Source organism: Geospiza fortis, unplaced genomic scaffold (assembly GCF_000277835.1).
Source record: "Geospiza fortis unplaced genomic scaffold, GeoFor_1.0 scaffold8, whole genome shotgun sequence".
NCBI classification, from domain to species: Eukaryota; Metazoa; Chordata; class Aves; order Passeriformes; family Thraupidae; genus Geospiza; species Geospiza fortis.
This window is the reverse complement of record NW_005054414.1, coordinates 234927-241203: the sequence shown is the minus strand read 5'-3', so window position 1 is coordinate 241203 and position 6277 is coordinate 234927. Positions and strand designations below refer to the sequence as shown.

General features: G+C 48.6%; 1 protein-coding gene across 2 annotated transcripts in view; it reads left to right on the top strand.

Annotated features, from left to right (window-relative positions):
* Positions 1 to 699: 699 nt before the first annotated feature.
* CREB3L2 (cAMP responsive element binding protein 3 like 2) overlaps positions 700 to 6277 on the top strand; it is a 71416-nt gene continuing 65838 nt past the window's right edge. Inside the window, exon 1 of one of the 2 annotated variants that reach the window (XM_031061426.1) lies at positions 700 to 716. The gene's annotated coding sequence lies outside the window, so the exon portion shown is untranslated. The remainder of the gene's footprint in view (positions 717 to 6277) is intronic. The other variant, XM_031061425.1, reaches the window with a different exon arrangement.

Here is a 6277-nt window from a genome sequence, read left to right as displayed (position 1 = left end):
GCCGGGCTGTCCTCGGGCAGGCCTTGGGGTCCCCTGTGCGCCGGGGGGGTCTCAGCTCCCTCCCCTCCGGGCCTGGCTCCCGGTGACCGGGGTCCCGCAGCCCCCGCTCCGTCCGGCCGGGGCTTCCTCTGCGCCCTCGGCGTTGCCGCTTCTCCCGCTCAGGAGTCGCCGGCCGTGTCTTCTTCAGGACCAGTGTCCCGGCTCCATCCCGCTCCCCGAGCGCAGGAAGGAAGTGACACAAGTTTCGATGTTTTTGTTGTTTGTTTTTTGGCTGGAATCCCCATATTTTGGCTTGCGTAAAACGCATAGTTAGGGCAGTTCCGAGGAAACGTGTCTGTTGGCTCGCTGTTACTCAGGAGGGAGGCTTCTCGCAAGCGCAGCGATTTAAAACCTCCGCAAAGCCCTGTCGGCGTAAATCCCAAGTGTGCCGGAGCACCTCGGGACAGCGTCGTGGAATTCTCCCCCACACGCTCGGTGTGGCTGTCGGGCACGTGCTGGGATGGAGATCCAGAGGGACACGGAGGTGGCGACATCCACACGGGATGTGGCAGTGGCCCAGGGATGGCGCCTGGCAGGGGCTGCCGCGGGCTCCGCGACTCTTCCTTGCCCCCAGGAGGGTGATGTGCAAACGCAGCCCCGAGCGAGGCACCCGGCTCTCCACGGGAGCAGCGGGGATCCCGCAGCGCTGCCCCCGTGCTGATCTTGGCGTTAGTCTTGTAAGGCGAACAAGGAAAATCTTATTTGTGGTGCGTGGTGTGTGGCAGTGTGACTGATCCGGGATCGTGTCCGTCACAAGCTCCAAGCCTGCTGGAGCAGGAAGCGAGCCTGCTGCCCGCCTGACGGGTCTTTAAACAGTGTTTGGCTTCTTTGTCTTTGAAAGTCTTGGGCTTTCTTGCGCAATGTGTGTCTTCTGGTAGATCCGGGGAAAGGCAATCCTGTTATGGTGGCTTGGGCTTCTAAAAGAGCCAGCAGGAGCACTTAGCAATGGAAAGCTCTTCCTTCAAGCAGCTGTTTTCTTGTGGCTTTTTTTCTTTATCAACAAGAATGTTGTGAATGAAATGAGAGGCTCTTTGGAGAGTGTTCCCCTTCAGATTTTATAGTTGTGCTGGCATACTTCCTCTTGCTCTGTTTGGATCCTTGTGATGAGAATGGAGTTGCCACCCTTAACTTTTGTTTTCTTATTGAGTGTTCTCATGTCTTCTTTAATTAGTGCTTTGAAGGAGATCTTACACTTGGGCTAGAAACTGTGGCTGCAGTGGCATGGATATGTCTTTTCTGCCCTATTTCAAGGAGCCTGAGAATTAAGTGTGTCTTGATAAAGAAAACATCCTGTTTGTCTGGTGGGTGGAAATAGGACGCCTTTCCCTTTTCTGTTTTCACGTTTTATTGGGGATTTTCAGCTTTGAATGCTATGATGATGAGCATTTTGTAAGGGGCAGTGTGTAGCTGGATCTGCAAAATATTGGGCTGTGATGACTTTTGTTGGGAGTAACACTGACATTGATTTGTTTGTGTTTGCTGTCTTGCTGATTGGGTCTTTTCAAAAGGTTAAGATTTCTTCAGAGACCCTCTTGAAGCCAAATAAAAAGCATTAAATCAATTTCTCTTTTTGGTTGTTCTTGGAATTCTTCTGAAAGAAGTTTCAGGAAAAAAAGCCTAACTAAATGCTATAAAGTAGGTGTAGTGAGGTACTGCAATCTTTAAAGAAGAAAAGCATGTTTATGAAATTGACATTCTTTAGAGTGAAAAAACCCCACAGTTGAGCCTGTTGAACTTTTTCCTTTGTGAATGTGCCCTGCCATGTGGAGAATACCATGAAACACAAGGTCTCTATTTACCTCTGGCCAAAACTTCACAGAATCATTTGAAAAACCCAAAACAAACAAACAAGCTCTCTGGATGAAACATCTGTTCTTCTCCTGGGCTGTGCTTTCTGGGAGGACTGGTTTGACCCTGTTATTCTGCTGTTTGCAAACTTACTGCAGGGTTTTTCTGGAAAGATTGGGATGATGAGGAGACCCTTCTCATGCCCCCTGTGCAGGAGTGCCCATGCCCTGAGCTGGCTGTCACCCTCACAGCCAAGGAACACAGGTCCTACAGCATCTTCTGATCCTCACACACTCCTCAGGTGCACCTTAGCTGGATGTGTAGGTCTGCATCAAGGAAATTTCAGGCTTGGGAAAAGTCCCTGAGGCAGTCAGGGCAGCCCTGGGAGCACAAGCTGGGCTGGCAGGGGGAGGAGGGAGAAGGTGATGGTGACTGAGGGGAGAGCTCACCAGCAGGAAGAAGGGTCAGTGTCATTCCACCTGTGTGTACAGACTGGTGAGGGTGAGAATTCCGTGCCAACTGCCTTTTGTGTGTTTTGAGTTGAAATTTAACCTTTCTGTGACCAAAAGGGCCGTCCCTGGCTCTTGTTGATTGGTCGCTAGTAGACAAGTGTGAAAGCATGCATACACTTAAAAGCTTGACCTCTATTTTAAACTGTTCCAGGCTGCCTTAATTACCAGGGCTGAAATCCAACCTCCTGGGGATTTACATTTCTCTTTAACAGCTGATGATTTCACCAGTGCCTGGAGCTGCTTGAGGAGCCCTTCCCTCACCCCGCTGGTGCTGTCGGTGATACCATCAGCTGTACCTGGAGAAAGTGGGACCTGGAGGAGCTCAGCTCTGCTATTGGCAGGCAGCAGTTCTGGAGGTTAAAGTCTCATTAAAGTCCTCACCTGGCTGCCAGATAGCTTTATAGCAGTTATTTTTCCAGAGTGGTTTCCCATGGAAGCAAAGGCTGAAAGGTTTCCCAGAGGCGTGTTCATGGTATGTGTCATGTGTCTGCATTATATAATCTTCAGCTGTGCTCTAGCTTGTTGTGACTGTGTTGATAGTACCGTGTGCTGGCACTGTGTAAGGCAGTGTTGTTGTTATTATTATTAGTGCTATTATTGTTATTTTGTGCTTTTTTTCTGGTGGTCGAACAGAAGGGAAACACAACAGCTGCCACTGCCCAAGGGGAGCAGAACTGTGGCCAGGTGGCAGGACCTCCAGCTTCTTGCTGCTGCTGTTACTTTCCATAGCACACAGGTGGGCCTGAAGCAGGAGAGCTCTGGTGGGGCTCCACTGGAATTGATCTGTGTTTTGACGTGGCCCTGCTGGGGCCCTGTCTTCTCTGACAAGTGCCGCATCTGATGTAGATGGATAAGTCTGACAAACACGCCATGAAATGCCAGCTACCTGTCCCATAGCTGGATGGGGGCTGAAAGGCAGGTGGTTCTTGGACATTTTTATTCCCACCCCCCATTTTCATGGCTATTTTAACCCATGGGCTGCTGCTTCCAGATGGTAGCAAATGCAGCAGAATGGAAGCATGGATGTGATCGTGGCATGGCACATGTAGAACTGCAGCTGCCCTACAGGTGTGGGGGGACAGCAGCTGGCTCAGATATTTAGGACTAAATTCCTAGATGTCATGTCCTGGGTGTTTGGATGAGTGGTTAACTGGAAGGTAAGTTCAAGTGCCAGGTAGCCCAAATGGGTTGTTTGGTAAAGAGCCTGCCTATTGAACTTGGAACTGAGGAAAGCGTTGAAATTAGTGAAATGTCACATTGCATTGAAATTAGTGAGATGTCACATTGCTGCTGCTGTTGCCTGGGTGGTGTCTGAGCCCTGTGATCCTGTTTCCATGTCACTGGGGATGCTGTGGGGAGCTCAGCCCCGGCTCAGGGGTGTAGTGTGGCTTGGAATGAGAGGAGGAGGCTTCCCAGGCTGCAGCTACCAAGTTTCTGTCTCCCTGTGCAAGCAAAGCCAAAGGTGAAGGTTAATGGTCAGGGTTGTGATTGTCATCTAAGATGAGCTGGGGAAACTCTGAGCTGGCTTTTCCTCCCCATCACAAACCCCTGAACCTCAGCGGAGCTCGCCGGGTGACTCATTTCCTCTGCCGCAGAAACGATGCTTGCTGCTGCTGTTTTGTGTGTCTAATGACTTCTGCAGGAAAGCTGCTTCTGGATGAGCTGCCAGGGAGTGCCTCGAGCCTTTGGAGCAGGGCAGTCGTTATTTTAATGGATGGCAGGGCTTGATTTTTACAGTCTGTGTGTATTTAGTTGAAAGCTGTGGTTGCTGCAGCCGGTGTGGATGTGGAGCTGGCTGTATCTTATTGTGTGGTGGCTGCATGTAGCTCTCTGGTGTCAGTATAGTTGGATCCAATTTCTGTTTCATTTTGGTTGGGGGAGAACTACTTCATTTATTTGCACATGGGGTTTGGTCTGTTGCCCACAATCCATAAAGCTGAAATCCCTCATCTTTCTTCTCTATACACCTGCAGCTGGCTTTATGTAAAATATTTGTGTAGTCAGTACTTGTAAAGATTTTTCCAAAATTGCAGTGAGGAGGGGAAATGAGAAAGTGAGATTTTTAAATAGTTGTATACAGAGCTCATACAAAGCAGTAGTGTTAAATTTTGTCAATGACTTTCCATATCAATAAAAAAGTCAACATCAGAACTGCTGAATAGCAAAATAGTTGTACGTGGTGCCTTGCACTAAAAACCATTTCTCCTCCTTGTTTTCTTCCTAAATTTAAATAAGAAAACTATTCCAGTTTGCCAAGAGACATGCCACTTACTTGTAATGGGTCTAAATGATCTACAGTTCCTCTAAAAGCTGAGATAAACACAAGTGGGAGACCTTGAAACTTTACCCTGCTGTTTTCTGACAGTTAAAATTAGAAAAATGGGGGTATTGAGTTGCTGGCTGTAACTGTATAGTGAAGTGCTTGATCTGCAGTGAAGACAGGAGCTGGAAAAAATGTCAATCTGTCCTGGGACCAACTTTGAAGCGTGGTAGATAGAAATGAGCCGGCATAATGTACAAACCCACTATTTATTCTTTTTCCTAATGGACGTGACTGCTGTGCACTGTGCTCTGTAAATGTTTCCTTTGGAAAGCCAGTCCTTACACATGGAGCAGGTTGTGCACGATAGCAGGGCTAAAGGAATTCCACTTATGGTGTTACCAGACAGGGCTTTCCTGTGTCTGGAGTTGTTCAGCTTATCTGCAGGGCTGGTGGGAACTTGTGCTCTTTGCAGGTCTTTGTTTGCAATGTGAAGAGCCCCTTCTTAGCTAGGGCTAAGTGAGTTTCCCCTCTCATGGGATGGGGACTAGTTTTTTAGTGAAGCAGTCTCACTTTTTTAGGATTATCTGTGTCTGTAGAGGAGGCCAGCGTATGCTGTGCCTTGCTGGCTGCTCCTCCCTCCAAAGAGCTGGGAGTTCTGTGTCACTGTGGGCTGGTTTTCTCTTGGTCCCTCAGCTCACAAGGTCCCTCTGAGGTACTTGGTTGTTGCTTTGAAGATGCTTTGAAAGTAGCCCCGTCTCTGGCCCGGCAAGTTTTACTTCTGGCCTTGCACCTGCAGACAGGATCTGCATTTTTGTGCTTTTTTGTATCCAAATGTTGGTTATCAGGCCTTGCTCTCCCTACTGCTGTCTGCACACCTTCCTCCCTGCATTCCCAAAAGCTGTTTTCCAGTCTCTTCGTAATACTTGGTTTAAACATCCATCATCTCTGTATCCTCTGTCTTTGGCTGCTTCTCTCACTTCTGGAGAAGGATCATTTTGTGGGTGAGATCAGCAGTTACTGATAGGTGAAACTGCTGTCAGACACAGTGTGTCTGACCTGGCTCGGTGGCATTTGTCACGGGCTGTCTTGGCTGCTGACCCTGAGCTTACAATGTCCCCCCTTTAACTCCTGTCATTCCCTAGAGCATCTTGCCCTTTTTCCAAGAAAAATAGGTTCCTGGTGGGTCCCTGAGGGGTGCTCTCACAGCAGAGCTCTTAGTCTGTGGTTTCAGGAGGGCACATTCTTTTGTGCTGTTGCTCCCTATTCATCTCTCTCTGAATCACAGAGATGCCTTCTGGCTGTGTTTTTTTTTTGTGGGTGACAAGACCTGACAGTGCAGTTCTGCACCTGGATGTAACCACAGGCTGTTGTGGCAGCTGCCTGCAAGCTCATCCAGTTTTGAAATTACTTTTTTGGCCAGAAATTAGCTTTCAGGTTGATCATTTCTCTGACACAGCTTGCCCTGTAGCAGCCCAGCTACTGATGCTGATGTGAAAGGGCAGGTAGGAATATCTGGCTGGGGAAGGGGTAGTGGAACTGCATTTTGAGCTAAAGGAATGTGCAGTGGGAATAGTCACAGTAGATTTATGAGTTGTGCTCAGATGCAAGCCTGATGTGCATGTGTGTATTTATTTGATACCAGCAGACTCTGATTTGGATGTCACTGGAAAGAACA